Genomic DNA, 17,716 nt, shown 5'->3' with positions numbered 1-17,716 from the left:
ATATAATTTACTCAACTATGAGTCGGGGTCAAATTCCACAAGGAACAATATGTAGGCGATTAGGCAAGTAAGAGAATTTTCGCTTATTATGCTAAGCCAAATATGACAAAGGATTTCGAGAAAGTATTATAAATAAGCAAAAACGTAAACTGACCTAGAAAGATAGTAAAATGATCAATGGCTACAAACATGGATACAAGGGGAATTACACTCAAGTAACGATCTAATGTATATCACGATTTTACAAATATGAGCGAGTTCATGTTAATTAGCCTCATATAATAATATTAGCTTCTTCTGAAGACTAACAAGACGTCCTAATTGAATTATCCTTAAAATAATTAGGAGAATAAAGTGCACCCGGTTGTTCCTACAAGTAGTTCAATCCTATCCCTAGGTAGAATCTATAAAATGAGAGTTAAAACCTCAAGTTCTTGTTAATTTATCTTTCCCAACCCCGAGCATGCCTTTTCCAAGTCTAAGCCGAAGTTAATGGGTGAGTCCTATGGTTAGCTAATCCATTTGGAAACATTAAAGAACAATAATAATTAAAGAAACAATAACTCGCCTCAATATTGATAAAAATCATGAAATATATAAGCATAATGAGGGAGTTTGTCACGCCCCAAAAATCGAGGAGCGCGGCCGGTGCTCAACCGAGTGAACCCGGCCGAGCAAGCCTATTAGATTTCTTTCTACCCAAACTCATTCATGAATAAAGAGAATATATGTCTTCGTTAATCCAACAATAAAGTGATCATGTCTGCAATACCAATTTCTTACAATTAGTTACTTTATTTAAAGTCTCAATTTCACACACATTTTTCATAATCTGAAGTGGAAATAGTAATTCAAACACAACACAACGAGTTTGACTTCCCCAGAACCAATATACAACCCACACTATATCTACGGAGCTTCTATAGATAAAGAAGAGTACAATGATAATGTCGGCAACAAGGCCCCGGCTATACCGTAAACAGAATACACAAAGTATAAAAGATTCATGACCCCGGGATGAAGTGGGGCTCACCAAGTCAGTTGGAAACAAGGTGTATTGCTATCACTGATCAATATCTCTTACCGTGGAACCACCTGCATCCATTTAAAGATGCAGCGCCCCCGACAAAAAGGATGTTAGTACTGTCGAATAACACTAGTATGTATTACTAAACACCCTCTCGATAGAGTGACAAATAATACAAAAAAGATTATCATAATATCAATGGAAGCCTTAATCAACATCTAACCTCAATTTAGGATCAAGACAGTGTTCAAATTAATTTCCATATCTCACATTGGGAGACTTTTAGTATCGATATACCATTGTCCACAATACCATTATTCACAATACCAGTACCACCGTACTCTCAGCACGGAGTCCGATCATGAGCCGATCGGCTAGGTATCTCATTAGAGACATCAACCATAATTACTCTCAATATTAATACCACCGTATTTAACACGGAGTCCAATCACGACCCGATCAACTAGGCTATCCATTAGGGACATCGACCACAATCACCATTTCAATTATAATTTCCAACACAATCACCACCATGTGTGCGACATGGTGTCCGATCACGAGCCGATCGGCTAGGCTGTCTTATTTAAGACATCAAACTTTTTATATCAATCATCTCATTTCATACTTCTTTCACATCTTTACATTTCATTTGCACTAATGGCCATAATTATATAATCATTCTTGGCACGTTGCCCGTATTTAGTATTTTATGCTCACCTTTTCACTTTCAAACATCAACATCATTATCATAAAAAATGAATTTGAGGCTTTAGAGGCCAATGACACTTGGGAAATTGTTCAGCTACCATTAGGTAAGAAGCCCATTGGTTGTAAATGGGGTGTATAAGGTCAAATACAAAGCTGATGGGACCATAGAAAGATACAAGGCTAGACTTGTGGTTAAGGGGGATACTCAGGTTAAAGGAATAGATTTTCATGAAATCTTTTCACCTGTTGTAAAGATGTCTACTGTTAAAACGTTAATTGTTGTGGCAGTTAAAAAGAAATGGCCATTGTTGCAATTAGATGTCAACAATGCTTTTCTACGTGGGGATTTGGATGAGGAGGTCTTCATGAAACTTCCACCTGGCTTGTGTATTTCTTCCTCTTCTTCTTTAGCCCATCTAGTTTGCAAGCTCAAAAAATCGTTATATGGGCTAAGGCAAGCTTCTAGACAGTGGTATGCCAAGTTGTCAAATGCTTTGTATTCTAGGGGTTATGTGCATTTCTTGAATGATTATTCTCTGTTTACTTGGGATTTTGGAGAGTTTTTTGTCATTTTGGTGGTGTATGTGGATGATATAATCATCACTGGGACAACAATTCAATTCAAGATGTGTAGTACACATGTGAGCAATTAAGAGTCTAAGGCACATAGAGTTATTTCATAAAATTTGGCATAATAGCCTTCGTTTGAACTTGACTTGAAGTCGAACCATTATTAATGCACATCCCATACTTGAACACATCCTCAATTGATAACATAACATGAATAAAGCATTTAGGATACTTATGGAACATATAACTCTCAACCCAATCTTACTCGAAATAGCCAATTTTATAATGAACCACTCATGACTTACATAATTTACATGAATATCGTGGGATTCAATTCTAAGAGAAGAGTTTAGCCAACATACCTCAATCGAGTTTCCTTAACTCTAAAATGTTTCAGAATTCTTAGAAACTTCAATATATTGTAGAGATATAACAAATTGAATCAAAATTAGGAATATATTGGGATTGTGGTATGGTGATACACCTCCACCCGCATATATTGGGGTCAGACGGCAGAGCCGCTTTGTGTAGAGATTGTGGTATCGTGTTACACCTCCACCTGTATATGTTAGGGTGAGGCTGCAGGGCCGCTTTGTATGAGGGTGGTTATAAAGGATCTCCGACTTAATATCTATAAATTTGAGTCGAAGCCCTTAATAAGTTTGCTTGATGTTAACGGCTATCTAAGCCAATTTATTATTACCATGATTCATCATATCCATGTTGTATTTCCAAGCCCTTGAATAGGTATATTTGTATTGTGTAAGTGAACGCTGTGAACGGTCTATGAGATGCATAAGTGTATAATATGATATGTGAACACTAAAGACAGTCTATGAAATGTATATGTTTAAAATAAGGGAGGAAGGTGCCACTTTCATTGGACTTGTTTGTACACGTTTTTACAATTACATTTTACTATGTATTCCACGTATAGTTCATATGGATCAGTTGATCCTAAAAGAAGTTTAGAATGATGAAAGTATAATAAGATTTGAAATATGATTCTATGGAATGTTTTGTAGTTTCTTAGATGTATTTTATTTGCCTCTTATTTGAGTTACCATATTTTCATATGTTGTTTTGACTGCCTTACATACGAGTACTATTCCAAATATACTCACATCCCTTTTGTCGGGGGCGCTGCATCTTTTAATGGATGCAGGTATACTTCTACAGTATGATATGGACCTTTGATAGGGATCTTCTTCACTACTCAGCTTATAGTGGGCCCACTACAAATCTAGTGGGTGTTTGGGTCTAGTTAATTTTATGTATATAGGTATCTATTATCATAGAAGCTCCATGTACACTATGGGTCATGTAATTAAAGATTTGAGTGTTGTCATGTATTTATGTTCATAGTATTAACATCTATTTATAGAGTTGTGTAACCACCACGATAAAGAAAATATGGGCCATTGAGCCAAATGTATTTAATATGAAAGTCAAAATCTTATTATGTTATGGTAAATCATGCATGAGTAATGATGAGAGGTTATTACAAACTAGACTTGCTCGACTGGGTTTACTCGGTTGAGCGCCGGTCGCGCTCCTTGATTTTTGAGCGTGACAAACTTGGTATCAGAGTATGGTTTAGGAGTCCTAAGATGTCATGGAGCTGTGTCAGTAGAGTCCCTCGTATCGGTGTGTTTCCGGCCATACTTATAATAGGGAGGCTACAACGACATTTAGGAAATGTTTCTCTTCTTCTATCCTCGATCGTGCGTTAAGGTTCCAAGTTAGTCTCGGAGTTCACTTGTAAATACCAAGGAATGTTGCACATCATGCTATGAAATGAGAAAGGCCTAAGGATTAAAGGAATGACTCACATGACAGGCATAATTTGTGAGGTGCCCAATTATCCTCATAATGGAGGAAGGAAAAGTCAAGGATACGACCAAGGTAAGCAAGTCATACAATTGGCCCCGAGAGTCATAGTTGTTGATTTCATGTATATGGTGCAATGTGGTATTATCTATATGTTGTTTAGGATTGTTTCTGGGATTCTCTGACAGGTGGATACGCCCAGTTACAGGGAAAACTCTGCTGAAATTATTAAGAATTTGTAAAGATAGCCAAATATTTAAGGGCCATAAGTTGAGATTTTGGAAAGGAAGTATAAGACCCATGTAGTCATAAGTGCCTATGCATAATAATTGGAGGTAAAAGGATGGAAACTATATTCTTAGAAGAGACTTTTAAAACATACGAGGACGAATGTTTATAAGTAGGGGAGAATATAAGACCCCGAAAAATTTTGAAGTACTTAAGCACTATTAAGAAAGTGATGTGCGCTAGTTATATTATTTTGTGTGCGGACGATGACTATTAATATGATGTTTATCAGTTGGATATGATAATAAGTGTACGAGGCATATTATGAGTGATGTGGGGTCTAAGGAGAGCCCTAAGTCCAAGTCAAGTTGGAAATTTCATGATAGACTAACGTTTTGAATAGGTACGCACAAGTCCTAACTTCAAATGAGCATAACTCTCATGATATGAAAATTTACATGGTGTATTACCTATCAAAAGAAAGGTATATGCGTCTAGTTTCTAACTCTTCAAACCGTTTATTATTTGGAAACTCCTACAAGAAGTTATGAACGAATTACCAAAGGCTGGATCTGTGATCAATTTCGCGACCACAAAACGGTTTCGCGGACCGCATAGGCATCACAAAGTGGAGCAGACACAGACAAACTATTATGCTATCTCATAATTAATTATGTTGTCGCATAATTGATTATGCTGCAATTCTGCTGCCCACAAAACGATTATGCTATAGCACAATTGCACCACATAATTGACTTCGGGGGTCATTTTTGGAAATTTTCATATCCAATCCAATTTTGATATAAGGGATTAGGGGGTCATTTTAGAAGGTAAAATGTGATTTTGTAGAGAGGGGAGAGAGCTATCTTCGAGAGAGAAAGAGAAGACCTAGCTATTTTGTTCATCAATTCTTGCTCAAGGCTTTAAGATTTCACAAGATCTTAATCTAATAGGTAAGATTCTACTCCCTAGCCCTAAATTTCGGGATTTTGATTAAAAGTAGGTCATGAGAAGCATTATTCTTGGGTGTGAGAGTATTATGTATACATATATGTACCAATAAGATTTGTGGGAAGATTGTTGAGCTTAAATAAGTAAAGATTGGGTTGTGGAATGAATGAAATCTTGTAGAAGAACCTTGTAGCCAAATTTGCACACCTAGTGTTTGATAAAATGCTCAAATGAGCTGAAACCATGAATATCTTCCTAATTTGTATTCAATTTTGGTTATGTCTCAAAATAGATTGGGATTGCTAGAATTTTCGGAACGTTGTAGTAATTAAAGGAAATCTCAAAGCGAGGTATGTTGGCTAAACTTCCTTCTTAGAATTGAATTCAATGATGTTCCCGTAAGCTTCAAGTATGGATGTCTCAAGTTCCTTATTCTATGTTCCGGGTTGTTTCCAATAAATTCGAATGTCCCGAATAAGCAAAATGTCGAGAATTATGTATTCAAAACGTGTTGCGAACGTTCCTATCACATTATGTTATCTTTTGGGAATGTGTTCAAGACTGATATGTGTACTAAAATGCTATGTCTTTGAGTGATGTTCCAAATGAAGGTTATGATGTCAAATTGTGTGAGAAAACTCAATATGCTTAAGACTCTTAATTGATCATATGTGTACCTAAAGTCTTGATTGGAAATGTCTTATTGTTGATAACCTATAAAGATGGTTGGAAGTGAAATAAGTGAATTGGGGATTTAAAGTGTGGCCAACGTGCCAAGCGTTAAAGTTATACTTGTGGCCAATGGTGCCAATGAAATGAGATGATGTGAGAAAGATTATGAAATGAGCTTTGATTAAACTATTCTAAAATTGACTTTGAAAATAGAACTGCCTAAAAGCTTATGAACTCAAGTGATGTCCATATATGGCTATTTTAGCTAATGCTATGTTTAGTGATTATTTTCAATGTGTTTTGCATTCTTACATATTCGAGAGTGGAAATTGTGTATTTTCATTTTAGGGAAAAAGTATTTCAAGAATAAATGATGTGTTAGTTGTTTATGATTTTTAACTTTTGCTTCGATTGCCAATCATTTTACTCCATTTCTTGGAAAGAAATCCATTGTGTTTAAAGTCTTCATTACTAATGAACCTAAAGTTGTGGTTTTCAGAATATTGTATATGTTGATATTTATGATGATGATCTATGAAAGAAAAGATATAAAAGTGTGGAATATGAAATACGGCCATTGTGCCATGAAAGAAGAATCATATGTATGGCCAAGAGAGCCAATGAAATAATTATATTGTTAGTGGTTGAAAGTACGGATTAAGTGATATATGGTGTGAAAGGTTATGATATGTACGTATTTGAACTTTGTTTTTCAATGTTTTATAAGCCCCTACGTTCTTGCGAGTAAATATTATGATGTTCCTAAATGTTCTAAATGCTCTTAATGTTCTATGATCACCCATGGCAAGTACAAGTAAGTAATAGTATGAACACGAAATATGGTCGTTGCCTAAATGAGAATTATGAAGTGTTGTATGTCCCAATGGTTTCAACTATAGTTGAATGCTTCTAAAATAATATATGTAAATGACTTTGATTGTTAAGTCCCCAAGAGTCATGAACTTAGATAATGAGCTCAATAGGTCAATAGGTCAAGGGAGTGAATAATGAGATGGAAGGGAGATGTCCTTTGTTAAACGATGATGAACCTTAAGAAAAGGAATTGGGCCCATGTGCCATTGAAATTGACTTATTGATTTACCATGCATGGGCTAATGTAATGAGTTGTGTTTCTCCATGATGAGCATGAACATGAAGTATTCCAATGATATGAGTAATTACGACCTTAAATGTAATGACAAACTATGTCGCTTTTAGTTTATATATGGTATTGTGATTGGGATTACACATCCACCCGCATACATTGGGGTGAGGCAGGAAGGCCGCTTTGTGTAGAGTTTTGGTATTGTGGAATACACCTCCACCTGCATACATTGGAGTGAGGCGGCAAGGCCTCTTTGTGTAGATTTTGGTATTGTGGAATACACCTCCACCCGCATATATTGGTGTAAGGCGGTAGGACCTCTTTGTGTAGGGATTGTGATATTGTGATACACCTCCACTCGCATACATTGGGGTGATGCGGCAAGGCCGCTTTGTGTAGAGTTTTGGTATTGTGGAATACACCTCCACCCACACACATTGGGGTGAGGCGGCAAGGCCGCTTTGAGTAGAGTTTTTGTATTATGGAATACACCTCCACCCGCATATATTGGGGTGAGACGGTAGGGCCACTTTGTGTAGGGATTGTAGTATTGTGATACACCTCCACCCGGATATGTTGGGGTGAGGCGGTAAGACCGCTTTGTGTAGGGATTGTGGTATTGTGATATACCTCCACCTGCGTATATTGGGGTGAGACGGTAGAACCGCTTTGTGTAGGGATTGTGGTATTGTGGAATACACCTCCACCCGCATATATTGGGGTGAGGCGACATGACCCCTTTGTGTAGGGATTGTGGTATGGTGATACACCTCAACCCACATATATTGGGGTCAGGCGACCAGACCGTTTTGTGTAGAGATTATGGTATCGTGACACACCTCCACCCGTATATGTTGGGGTGAGGCGGCATGGCCGCTTTGTGTGAGGGTGGTTATAAAGGATCTTCGACTTAATATCTATAAATTTGAGTGGAAGCCCTTAATAAATTTGCTTGATGTTAACGGCTATCTAAGCCCATTTATTGTGACCATGATTTATCATATCCATGTTGTATTTCCAAGCCATTGAATAGGTATTTTTGTATTGTGTCAGTGAACGCTGTGAACGGTCTATGAGACGCATAGGTGTATAATATGATATGTGAACACTACAGACAGTCTATGAAATGTATATGCGTAAAATAAGGGAGGAAGTTGCCACTTTCATTGGACTTGTTTGTACATGTTGTTATAATTACATTATATTATGTATTCCACGTATAGTTCATATGAATCAGTTGATCCTAAAAGAAGTTTAGAATGCTGCAAGTATAATAAGATTTGAAATGTGATTCTATGAAATGTTTTGTAGTTTCTTGGATATATTTTATTTGCCTCTTATTTGAGTTACCATATTTTCATATGTTGTTTTGACTGCCTTACATACGAGTACTATTCCATATGTACTCACGTCATTTTGCCGGGGGCGATGCATCTTTTAATGGATGCAAGTATATTTCTATAGGATGATATGGACCTTGATAGGGATCTTCTTCACTATTGAGCTTATGGTGAGCCCGCTACAGTTCTAGTGGGTGTTTGGGTCTAGTTAATTTTATGTATATATGTATCTATTGTCATAGAAGCTCCATGTACACTGTGGGTCATGTAATTAAAGATTAAAGTGTTGTCATGTATTTATGTTCACAGTATTAACAACTATTTATAGAGTTGTGTAACCACCACGAGAAAGAAAATACGGGCCATTGAGCCAAATGTATTTAATATGAAAGTCAAAATCTTTTTATGTTATGGTAAATCATGCATGAGTAATGATGAGAGGTTAATGCAAACTAGGTTTGCTCGACTGGGTTTACTCGGTTGGGCGCCAGTCGTGCTCCTTGATTTTGGGGCGTGACATGATTGCTAGCGGAATGTTATGTGATGTCGACCCACACATCATTGTGGTTAGACGGCTTAGCCGATCAGGCTGAGATCGGACACCATGTCACGCACGTGGTGGTGTTGTAATTGGATGTTTTGGTTTAGACGACTTAGACGATCAAGCCGTGATCGGATTCCGTGCTAATAACACAATTGTATATTTCTACTAAAGATCTCCCAACTTTAAAATATTAAAATTTACTTGAAATGTTTTTTTCTCTTAACTTGACACTTTTATATTATTTGAGGCTCTCATTGTTCCATGTTTCTTTCTCGTTGTATTGTTAATTATTCTATTGTGAGGGTGTTTAGTCTTACATACTAGTACTATTCCATATGTACTAACATTCCTTTTGCCGGGGGCGTTGCATCTTTAATGGATTCAAGTTGTTCCACAGCAGGCAACTTCGATCAGTGATAGTTGTACACCCTCTTCTCAGTTGACTTGGTGAGCCCCACTTCATCTCGGGGTCTTGTATCTTTTGTTCCTTATGTATAGTGTTTTGAGGTATAGTCAGAGCCTTGTTGCCAACACCATCATACTACTCTTTTTTATCTATTAAAGGCTCCATAGACATAGTGTGGGTTTTATCTTGGTTTTGGGAAAGTCAAACTAAAAGTGTTGTATTTGCATCACGTGTTTCCACTTCTAAATTATGAAAGTGTAATGTAAAATTTTGGGAACTCTTGATTGAAGTTATTACAGTAATGAAATTAGTGTTATCCATGAAATAATTTCATTGTCTAATTAATGGAATATATCTTCACTTTATTCTTGGGTAAAGCCGGGTAGATAACATCAAGTAGTCTTGCTTTATTGGACCCGAGGTCGGGGCGTGACAAGCTTGGTATTAGAGCTTAATGTTTTAAAGTGTCCTAGGATGTTTCAGAGCCATGTATAGTAGGGTCCTTCTTATCGGTGTATTGTCGACCACATCTATAATTAGGATTCTACTAGGAAATTTTAGAAAGTCACCCTTGTTTGATGATCTAGATCGTGCGATAGAGCTAATTGTACGATTGTTCCTCTTTTAAGTCGTGCATTGTTCTAATTTTCAGTATATGGCATCTAGGAAGAAGGCAAGAACTGGCCAGAGAGCTAATGCCACCCTAGGAGTGGCAGTTCATCCTATACCTGATTATGCGGGTGAGCTCCCTAGGGGTGAGGATATTCCCCAAACTACTATACACCGCCTAATTATACTACTCTTACTCAAACTGCATCAATTCCTACACCTACTGAGGGTGCAGCGATTCCTCTTCAACTGATATTCCAGTCCCACCTCTAACCTCAGTTCTGATCCCAGTGTTTATGATGGGGACCTTAGGGGAGCCATTCAGATGTTGGCTCAGATAGTGGCTTCCCAAGCCCAAAGATCAAATGTTACACCTACTTCTTCCAGCCAGCAAGGGGATTCTGCTAGTTTTAGGGTGAACAAGTTTCTTCAGTTAGATCCTGCAGTGTTCTGTGGTACTAATCCTGAGGAGAACCTCTAGTACTTTATTGATGAGATGCACAAGACTCTCTGAGTTATGCGTGCTACTGAGATGGAGGCAGTGGATTTGGCCTCCTACCGCTTGAAAGAGGTGGCATATTCTTGGTTTGAGCCGTGGGAGGAGTACCGTGAGGAGGGGAGCCCACCGACAAGGTGGAGTGAGTTTGCCGATGCCTTCATTGATCATTTCTTGCCTTCCTAGACAAAGTCAGCCCGTGCCGCCGTGTTTGAGAGTCTGAAACAAGGTAGCATGAGTGTATGGGAGTACCATATGAGATTCACGCACCTGTCCAAGTATGCTATTTACATGTTGCCCACAATGGAGGCCCGAGTGCGCCAGTTTGTGCAGGGTCTATTTACATGTTGCCCACAATGCTATTTACATGTTGCCCACAATTCTAATATGAACTATGGGAAGATGATGGCATTTACTCAAGCCACAGAGACCCACAAATTGAAGAATAATGTTGATACCCAATTTTACCCTCATATTTTATAAATATCATATATACTTTCAAAATATCATTTTTTGCATCATCACCAATTTACAAGAGTCATATAAGTATTCCTATTATTTTCCATAATTGTTAAGGCTTTAAAATGTATTTTCTTGCATTTAAATTGTTCAAATATCTATTAACTACCCTTTCAAATTATTTTGTGATGACTTAATCATCCAAATTTAATATTTACACCCATATATATGTTTTATAATATTTTTACTTCATTTCATATAATTACGTTTGTATTTTGAGGTATTTATATAATTTTGTAGTAATAGCCTATATTTTATACATAACTACATTATTTACGTTGTTTATACTAAAATAACATATTTATATTTTTATAATATTAAGCTATTATTTTCAATCAATTTAATGCATAAGTAATATTTTTATTATTTATAAATTATTTCTTATAAATTATTTTAAACAAATTTTACATATTTAATTTATAGCCCAATACAGGGCTAATTTCGGACCAAAATTACAGGCCCAAACACTTAGCCCACTTCATTGAAACCCTCAGCAGCCCAAATAAATGACCTGTCACCTATGACCCGCCCCGTTTCCTATTTAATCTTGGTCGTTGATCTCAAATGATCAACGACCCATAATAAACCTCCCTCTCTCCTTATATCTTTCACCCCCAAACCCTAGAGACATTTTCCCATTTCTTCCACCTCTACTATCTTTACTCCTCTCTTCTCTTTACAAACCCTACCCATCGTATCCCTAAATCCTCTCCAAATCCAGCCACAATATGGAATCTCTTTGTGATTCTCTTGCCTTATTCCGCTACTTCTCACGCGTTCATGGTGTTGCTTAGTATTTATTTAAGTTTGATAAATACTACCTTTCAAGACGGGACTAATTGGCTCTAATTTTGGGTAGATCTGACCGATGTTTCATCTATATATACTCCACAATGAATGGTTCTTGCATTTTCGATCTGATTCATGGACATTGGACTCAACTAGGGTTTGAAATTTCTTTTACCCCCTTTACGGCTATATTAGGGATTGCATGTTATTTTTTCTTTCTTTATTTAGGTTTAATTAATTGTTTTCCTTGTTTGTTCGTCCTAATCTGTCACTATAAAAACCACTTCCGCATTTCCCCTAAAATCTGAACAACTACTGCTACGACTAATGTTACTACTACTATCCTCCCACTCTCACTCATTCTATATTTTTCTAAGACTTTGATTTTTGGTCGGCTGAAAGCCAAGGCCACCTGATTCTATTCATTAGCCTCCTCTAGTGCAAGCACTGCTCGGAGCTCACTTCAAAGCTTTTGTGAACTCTGAAGCACTGGGGATTTGGGGTTTCATCGTTCTCAAGTAATCGCAACTATTTCTGAGATTTTGAGTTCCTCATTCTTTGTTAACTTTGTCCGCAACTGGTTAGTACTTTATAATCTCATAATTTTACTTCCATCTGATTGTGTTTATGTTATGCGCATTATCATTATTGGGATTCCTTTTCGTTTAATGTCATGCCACTTCATGTATAGGACTGCTTGTTTTAAAGCCATCCTGTAATTTGAATTCTATTGTAGTCTTTATTTTTGCCTAGTTAGCTAAGTTGATTCATGATTTGCTTGATGTTTATTGCATCTTGTTTGGATTTCCTGGAAACTATGTCGTTGCTTAGAGTTTCTTTCCTTCTATTGAATCCCGTATGCATCACCTGATGTTTCTCTGCAAATTATGTGACGACACTGTCTAAATGCTTAGCCTAATGTGCTCTTCCTTGACATTACTAGCCTTAATGCATGCCTATTGTAGATGTCCAACCTGATTGATTGCTCATCTTCATGTTTAAGTGTAATTGGTTACTTCAAGATTGTCTCTTATCATGAATCCATGACTTAGAATCTCCTAAGTAACTAACGCATGCCCAGAACTTATTAGAATGTGTCTTTGCTGAGTCTTTCATGTACACTTGCTATTTCCCTGAAATCAACTTGTGATTATCTAAATTCTTTATGCCAATACTATTACAATGCCTAGGCATACTTGTTTCTTTGCGTTGATGTTGTGTGATCACTGATCGTTTAAGACTCCTAGGGTGAATTCCAATATATGTCTAATTTATTTCTCCTTATGTCGACTAAAATAAGTCTCAGCCTTCTTCATGTGATGCCTGCTTGCATTATTCACCTGAAAGTCAGTCTCTTCTGAACATTTCAAATGCTAAGCTCTGCAAGTTAGTTGTGATCATTGTTGATACCCAATTTTTCCCGCACGTTTTTATAAAAGTCATATATTCTTCTAAAATATCATTCCTGTATCATCACCAATTTACAGGGGGTCATATAAATAATTTTTGTAATTTTTCCTAATTTTTAAGGCTTTAAAATGATTTTTCTTGCATTTAAATTGTTCAAATATTTATTAATTATCTTTTCAAATTAGTTTTTGATGACTTAATCACCCAAATGTATTATTTACACCCACATGTAGGTTTTATAACATTTTACCTCATTTCATATAATTACATTTGTATTTTTAAGCTCTTTACACAATTTTGCAATAATAGCCTAATACATTTTTATTATATTATTTGTGCCCAAATAGCTTTTTATATTTTTATAATGTTAAGCTATTATTTTCCAATATTTTACTACATAAATAATATTTTATTATTTGTTAATTACTTTTTATAAATTAGTTTTTGATAAAATTGTGTATTTTAATTATGGCCCAGTTTTAAAGTTAATTTTCGGACCAAAAGCAAGCGCAGGGCACCTGGCCCATTCATTTCACCCTTCAGAAGCCCAAACCAAATAAACCATCCATCTAACCCGGTCTGGACCCATTTTTTAGACCCGTCCCACCTTCTTTTAATCTTGGTCGTTGATCTCAAATGATCAACGGCCCATAATCCCTCATTCTCCTTATATTCCCATAATCCAAACCCTAGAACCCATTCTCTCATCTACGCGTCCTCTACTCTCTCTACTCTTCTCTTCTTCTTTACAAACCCTAGCCATCGTATCTCTAAATCCTCTCCGAATCCAGCCCCGATATGGAATCCTTTCATGATTCTTTTGCCTTATTATGCTACTAGTCACGTGTTTATGGTGTTACTTAGTATTCACCTAACTTTGGTAAATACTACCTTTCAAGACGGGCCTGATTTGACTCTAATTTTGTGAAGATCCGGCTAATGTTTCGTCTATATATACTCTGCAATGAATGATTCTTGCATTTCCGACCAGATTCATGGCCATTGGACTCATCTAGGGTTTGAAATTTTGATTTTTCCTTTACCGGTTCTATTATTGATTGCATGGGATATTTTCTTTCCTTATACGTGTTTGATTGATTGTTTTTCATGTTTGCTTGTTCAATTTCTACCACTATATAACTCCTCCCCAATTTCCCCTTTGAACGGACCGTATTACTGCTATTACTCTTAATATTCTCCTCTTTCACTCACTCACTTACTCGGTTACACTCGAATATTTTCTGAAACTGTTGAATTCTTGGCCAGCTAAAAGTCACGGCCATAATACCATTAAACGACCTCCTCTGGTGCAAGCACTGCTCAGATCTTTTCTTGAGGCTCTTGTGAACTCTGAAGCACTAGGGATTTGGGGTTTCATTGTCCTCTTTCAATTGCTGCTAGTTCTAAGTTCCTTACTCTTTTGCTCGTTTATCCTTGCTACTGGTTAGTCCCTGACTCTTACAATTTTAACTATTTCCTTTCTGTTTGTCTATGACATGTGTGTTCTGTGTACCAATATTGTTTGAACTTTCGTAAGTAAGCATGATTCAATTTTCCTTGCCATTCATGAATCCTTGGTACTGTGTTGGTGTACGCTTTATTGCAATTCTATTGTCTTAATGATGTTCTACAGTTCTATGTTCTCTAGTATTTGAACTTAATAGGCTTCAACATATGTAGTGTACTCTCATTATTTGTTTTTGACTTGAACCCGGCCTTCTTAAGTGCTACTTGACTTTCATATTAACTTTGAATTTTGCATAGTTTCTCTGCCATGAATCCCTGTATCACCTTAGATTTTTCAAACCTTCTTGAGATGATTGATATCTGCCTAGAATTCGAATGTGTTTGTAAATTTCGCCTATGCCCACGAGCCTTCCTGCTTGTTTTTGATTATCAACTAACTATGATCATGCCTTCCCTATGTTTCATATACAAGCTGGTAACTTTTCTTAAATGTAATCCATGATCATGCGAGTTCTTACATGCCATTACTAATTAAGCTTTCAGACCAAGCATGACTTATGTTTATACCTTTAGAGAACCCCCAGCAAAATTTTAATTGTTCTATTATCATCTTGCCATGGTAGTGTTAAATTTACTTGAGTCTAATGCCTTTGGGTAATCCTGGATGCATAACTGAACTTGCCATACATGATCGACCCGCAGCATCTCTGCTTTCTTTAGAATTAATTGAATACCTGCTAGTCACCCCATGGAATTGTGTCTATATGAGTGTTCTATAGGACTAATTTCAAGCATGTCTTACTTTAAATCCTCCAGGTAAACCCCCTACATATGAGCTCCTATTGAATCAGTTTTGTACCATGTTTGTCTTAAACCCCTATCTATTGAAACCTCTTTGAGAGTTTTGTTCTATTCTTATTCATGTGATTATTTACCTCTGGGATATCATGTTTAATAAGTCCAGTTTCTTCATTAGCTACAACACCTAAGTATCCCCTCGTGTACACGTCTATGCCCGAAGTTATTTGAATAATTAACTTGCATGGGTTGTTACTTGTGGCATTTGTCATTGGTTACTGGGTGAGCAAGACAACTGTCTTCGTGTTTGTGCCTGATTTGATGGGCTATATATGATGTTGGACATGGGTACTGGATTCAGATTATCCTTGTGAGCTTGGGATTTGGGCCCACTGGTAGTTCGGAGAGCAATACTGTTGAAGGCCCAGAAAGTCAGAGGATTCCTTTGTGTTAGGCTTATAACTTTCCTATTGTGCTTATGACTGTTTATTTTGCTTACATTATTTATTTGGTCTGTAATAATTTGTAATAACTATAATGGGGAGATTAGTAAAAAAGGGCTGGGGGTACTCTAATACTTGCACGAAAGGGTAGAAAACATGCCAGGGTCTATGTGTTCTCTTTGCCACGTCTAGCATGCCCTATTTGTTGCACACTAATAGTAACCACGTCTATAGGAATCACACACACTTCACCTAACTTGTCTAATACTCGTACACTATCTCAAGCATGTTAGTAATCACTATACTTGATTTCATGTTTACCTCTGTGCACTCTTAGACATCATGCCTATTGGAATCAAATGCTTTTATTAATTATTAGACAGCATGCCTATGAGATCTGATAATACATGTCTTCAATACTTTACTCATCTAAATATCATGACCATAGGATTTTACTCTATTAATAAACTACTTCTGTTGTTCTCATTACACTTCCCCGCCTAGATGACATGTCTATAGGGATAAAGTGCTATAAAAATCAGGTTCAATTATCAAATCGTTATAAATCTTGCCTATAGGATATTATCACTCGTATAAAAAGCATGTCTATAAATCAACGTCGCTAATTCTGAGCTTTCAAATAGTTTTACTATCTCACCGTGTGAACAATTAATAGATCATGCCTATAGGAGCTTTTAAATGCCTATAATCTTCGAATTCATTAGTCATAAACAACAATATTGTTTGTATACTACTAGAAATTAGAATCACATAGAAATTATGCCTATAGGACATGACGACTCTAATGCGTCTTAATTCTAAAAACTATCTATTGCTGAATCTGCTTGCGTGCAATTTGCTATTTATGTGTGGTGGTTAACTTGAGCCTTTTCTTGCAATTATATGTTGTTCTATATATTTTGAATGCGCGTTAGTTTTATAATTTTTGAGCATCCTATGTGAAGTATAGAACCACCCAAATAATAGGTCTAAAGCCTCCTGGACCGTAGGTATGGGATGGGTAGTGCACGCAAAGGATACGATTTAGAATTGAATTAGAGCGCCTTTAAGTAACAACTTCAACATAGTAATTGGGTACCAGGTGATGATAGTCTGTGCCCGCTGAATAATATGAGCAACCCTTACCTTAAGGGAGTTGTGAAGTATTGTTTATGTTGCATGGGGTGATCCTTTAAGCTAAAAAACCTAGCCCCTCTTTTCTTTATATACTCGTTATTTACACTTAGTCGTCTAACATAGACCAATGTAGTTGTATCCTTGTAACCATTAAAGATTTGTACTGACTCTCATGTGTTATGATAAGACTCTCAAACTTCTATATTTCCACTTGTTTATTTGATCACCTAGCCTAATCACATAATCCACATAGTTCAAAATTCGGCCGGGACCCACAGTTGTGGACCTCGAAGAGTGCCTAACACCTTCTCTTTGAGGTAATTTGAGCCCTTACCCGATATTTGGTGACACAGACTAGTCAAACAAAGTTATTCACAAATAGGTGCCCTAACGCACATTAAAATCGTTAGGTGGCGACACTTCTCTTTTAATACCTCTCTTAAAAGAGTTGTCACACGTCGAAACCCGCTTTTGCAAGAAAACGGGGCGCGACAACATGGAGACTCTGCTTGGGAAACACTTAGGCTCTTACCATGATGAACTTGATTTATGTGGATTACTTTCCTTGTTTGTTTTAAACTGCTATGACATGCACGTCCCTTTACTTATTCACCTTTATTTGTTTTAAACTTCTATGACATGCACATCCCTTTCCTTATTCACCTTT

Source organism: Nicotiana tomentosiformis, chromosome 9, assembly GCF_000390325.3.
Source record: "Nicotiana tomentosiformis chromosome 9, ASM39032v3, whole genome shotgun sequence".
NCBI classification, from domain to species: Eukaryota; Viridiplantae; Streptophyta; class Magnoliopsida; order Solanales; family Solanaceae; genus Nicotiana; species Nicotiana tomentosiformis.
Note: the sequence above shows the minus strand (reverse complement) of the source record.